This window comes from Temnothorax nylanderi, unplaced genomic scaffold, assembly GCF_030848795.1.
Source record: "Temnothorax nylanderi isolate EJ_2023f unplaced genomic scaffold, tnyl_v1.0 TNYL_tig0278_pilon, whole genome shotgun sequence".
In the NCBI taxonomy this organism is placed as follows: Eukaryota; Metazoa; Arthropoda; class Insecta; order Hymenoptera; family Formicidae; genus Temnothorax; species Temnothorax nylanderi.
The window spans coordinates 246,627-251,371 of NW_027249340.1; the positions used below are offsets into that span (position 1 = coordinate 246,627).

At 38.3% G+C, this 4,745-nt stretch overlaps 1 long non-coding RNA gene across 1 annotated transcript; it reads left to right on the forward strand.

Moving 5' to 3' along the window:
• The first annotated feature begins 3,673 nt into the window (after positions 1-3,673).
• LOC139780435 (uncharacterized) lies at positions 3,674-4,206 on the forward strand. Its single transcript, XR_011720237.1, has 3 exons — positions 3,674-3,775; positions 3,923-3,981; positions 4,169-4,206. It is a non-coding gene; the product is annotated as an uncharacterized lncRNA (long non-coding RNA).
• Positions 4,207-4,745: the final 539 nt, after the last annotated feature.

A 4,745-nucleotide genomic window follows, 5' to 3' on the forward strand; every position in this document is an offset into this window, starting at 1 on the left:
CTATGCGGTTTTCTACTCTATCTGCATAATCGACGCGATCGCTCGTATAAAATTCCTTTCAAGATCTAGGGGAAGAAGGGAACGTAATCATATCAGACCTATCGCGCGCGACATTGCCCGACAAAAAAAACAGCATCAGCAAGGCATATTAAAAGCGTGAACCGCATCGGCTGCCTCGCCCATGCGGGAAAATCCATTCCACCCTTCAACCACTCTCTTCGCCGGGGCTCTAATTAACCGATAAGATCTTAGAAAACCGCGGGAGTCCTTTGCGCGGCCGTCGAGAAAAAGGGTTGTCGCGATAACGATAACAGGAGCGACAGTTCCCGCGCTGTGTGCGCGTGTCGATGCGCGGCAACAATCCTCGTCGTACATGACCGGACCAACAATTCAGCCGTACTTAATTCCCCTTCCCTACCCGTGCCATCTCTCTTACCCCTCGGAAAGGAGAGATCGTAATTAGGTAGCTGTCGGTTCCCGAGAGATGGGAAGACGCCCGGCGTTGTATTAAACTTGAGGAGACACCGCACGAGGGAATCCTTCTCTATCGCCGTTCTCTCGCGCTGCTCCAATTAGTCGATAAGATCTTTCACCCAAGACCATACCGAACCTTCGACGATGACGACGGACACGTTGTCCCGGACGAAAGCCGGGGGCTTTCCCGTCGAACGACAAGGACTGGCACGTTGTGTGGTTCGCGTTGCTTCGAATAAATGGGGAATGACATCCGGATAAGTTACGGGAGTCCATGGAGAAAAATTATTCGGAATAAGCTCGTTACAAAACGTAAGCGAAAAAAAAGAAAATGCTTGGAAATTTTAGAAAATTATATTAGTTTCATATATTCAATGATATTGCGCATATTTGATAATAAAGGTATAAGGTATGCTTACACGCGGAATAAAGTGCAAGAAAAATAATTCAAAGGACAGAACTAGCTAAATATGCAGCACACGTAGTAAGAAGCGATATATTAAGACTAAAACGATATAATGGATTTAATACTTTGGAACTAGAACAAACGATATCATTTTGTGGCAGAGGAACCAACCAATGCGATTCTGCGGCTTTGGAATAGTAGGACCAACTCTCTGCGGCTTTGAGATAGAGAGACCAATTTGGCGGTTTCGAGGCGGAAGGACGATTTTCTTTCTTTCGCATCTGGAATAGCATTATGGCTGTTCTAGTTCCAAGATATTGATGGATATATGATTTTCAAGAGTGCCAAGGCCTAATATTTCATGCGTCGTACGATAAATTTGTCGGATGTGCCTTGAAAAACTTCTGCGAACTTCCCAAAAGTTTACGGAAGTTCGCCATCAGGCGGCAAATATGAAATATTAGTCCAACGCCGTTGGAATTTTGAGAAAACAACGTACACGGCCTTGCTTGAAAAAGCCGGTGCATAATGCACTTCGAATTACACTTAGCAACATGCACGCAATCGTGAGCGAAAAATCGTTCAACTCAATCGTGAGCGAAAAAAGGCCGATCGTTTAATGATCGAATCTCTCTTGCATCTGTCATAAGTTACCGGGGCTTGTGTGACGGGGCGCACGCGCGAGTGCTTGCACAAGAGAGCTTTTGCACCAGCTGTTATAACGTGTCTACACGTGGACACAGCTGCGACTGAGAACCCGTGACACAATCGATCCTTGGCGCGATTCCTATCGACACTCCGAGGGCGTTAAGCGAGATCATGCATTATCGCTCCCACGCACGCACGACACGCCGAGTTCTGCGCGAAACCACCACCGAGAAAGCAGGTCGCGCGTTCTAGTTCGGATAAAAATCTTAAATCCGTGGCTAAAGCCACGGTCTATTTTAAGAACAAAAGATGATTAAACTCGATAAAACGATATGTACATACCTAAACCGTTTAAAAATCATTCAATAAAACAGAACCGGAACTTGTAGTGATCTATTCTGAATGTGTGAGCTAATCTTTTTTGGTAGATAACAATCTAAAAGCACTCATTTTACGCAATAGAGATCCTTATGCTGTAAAGAAATTATTTATTCCGGTAATTATTGTGTGTGCTTTTATATACTATATTCATAAATGTTTAAGGATTTATAATGGACAAATTGTGCAATAACTCAAAACTTATCTAAGTCTTCATGTAATCGCAAATATATCCATAACGCGTGTAAATAGATTACAATTTACGTTATATATCAGTATAATATGTCAACACATTACAGAAGCAAGTTACGCTGTTCACAAAATTGACGTCCCAAGGCAAATTGTAGTCCCGTAAGTAGAGCGGTATAAAGTCGCTCGATGGGATCTTTCACGCGAAAGGACGCGTCGCTTAATTTTTTACGGTGGCGAGGCCAACTGGTTGGTATTGAGCGTAAAACAAGTAAATCGTGGCTGGTCACCGAGGGCCTGTCGCGACAGCTGGTGGAAGTGTACGAAGACAGAAAACTGCACGGTTGCGGCGACCGGCTTTATGACGATCGACACTCGCCCTTTCACGGCCACTCAAAGGGCAGTAAACGAGACGGCGGCGGCGCGTTATATTGCCGGCGTGTACGGCGTTGTTGGACAAGCGCCGACTACGTCACGCTATGCAAAATGATCCATCATCGCCGCCAGCGAAACAGGGATCCTGGGGGCGAGGAATGAGGGAGCAACGCTGATAAGGATCCTCCTCACTCGACGAGGGAGCTACGGGGGCAGGAAGAGTGATGCAGGGAAATACGACGGCACGTTACCGTAATTCCTTTATCGCAGTCTGATCATCCAATCCCTCCGACGTCAATTAACGCTAATTGGGGGTTAATTAAACGTTTTCATTTTCTTTCGAGATCGTTCAACGATTATGTACGTTTTAAGCAATATCTGAATGCAATCTTTAACATTGGGTTACTTTTTTCTAATGGTTTTTTTGCTGGTTTCTATGATCTTTGCTCGTCGCTAATTGTAACTATTTAATATTCAAACGTTAAATACTTGAGCAATTAGGCATCGAGTTAAAAGATAAGAAAATTAAAGCGTTTAGCTAATTTAGAATGCAACACAATCGCGTATAAAAGCAATATTCTTTATACAGCCCTTCGTATGTTTAAACGTGTAGGAATGCGGAACAAACGTTTCGCGATACAAGCAAACACGCAACAACGTTCTTTAAATAATGACAGATATCCTATACTTGAATATAATTGGTTATTTACAGCTCAAGACATTGAAATAGAGCACTTAGATATTTTAACAGAGGAAGATCTAAAATTGTTAATTCCACACATTGGACCCCGACGAAATTTCAGAGTAAACTGAAGAAATATCTTTGTGAGGTATGTATTTCTTTATGTGATTATATGTGATTATATGTTTTTAATATCATATTTTAAAGTAGTGTATTTCTTATTGTGCAGTTACCAGCAGAAGAGGAACAGCAAAATATGTTATTAATACTAATCCTAAAAAGAAGCTAAGATTAGAAATAGAGCTAAATAAAGAAGATGCCACAGAGCAGCAACATTTAAATGAAGAAGCTGTAATAGAGCAGCAACATGTAAATGAAGAAGCTACAAACAGAGCAGCAACTGTAATGAAGAAGCTACAACAGAGCAGCAACACGTAAATGAAGAAGCTGCAACAGAACAAAATACAGCAATTATACAGAAGCAGGAACCTCTACATGCAATAATACTACAGCACAGCAACATTCAAACGCTGTTATTGAGCCGCAACATTTTGTTGATATAAATGACGATAACAGCTATGTTTTTGAAATATCTCGCTCTGGCACACCTTCAGAATATAGTGGTAAGAATTTATTGAATTTACTATATTTATTGAATATTAATAATACTTCTCTTGTAATATAAAAGACTGTATGTTTATATATTTTATTTAAAGTTTTTATTTTCTCATATTTCTTATTTATTTTCTAATTAATTGTTCCTCTTTTAGAAAAATCGACAAATGAGACAACTAAACGTGGAGTAACGCATCATATGTACAGTGATTATGTAAGTTATGATTAAATCTCTGCACCAACGATTATTTTTAATAATGTTGATAAGAAGCATTGTTATTAAGTTCATCAATATTAAGTTCATACTTGGCTATAAAATAGAATGGCTTAAAGCATTACGATACGATGGGGTATACTTTGTTATACAAATTATTTTACTGTTCTTTTTTATTGTTGTACAGAATCTTGAAGCAATATTGAAAAAATCCGACGATGGCTTAGTGTTGCTGCGTTCATATACAAATGAAGGCAGGTTAGATAATGACTTGCAAATAAGCTGGCAAAAATAATAGTCAGTAACGAATTATCGTCTAATATAAATAATAACATCACAATAACAGGCATCTTCCTAAGTGATCATATAATAAAGTTATTTCCTACTGAAGAAAAGGCAAGTTTAGTTCTGCAATTGATGCAGTATATTGATAAATAATTCATAGTATTACAAAAAATTTATAAAAGCTATATATATTTTTTTTATATACATGTATATGATAAAGGAAATTATATTTTTAGTTACAGTAATATATACCGTTTTTACAAATGTCAGTAAATAAGAAGATTAACATAATTAGAATAATTTTGAAATTGGGTTTAAAAATATTGTATTTATATTAATAGTAGAAATAAATTACAATTAAAAATATTATAATATATTAATATATTAAGTCTTTCTAAATATCGTGCACTATATCCTATTACAATTTTACTTACAATTTATAAAGAATTCAAATTTTATACATCTTATGTATAATAATA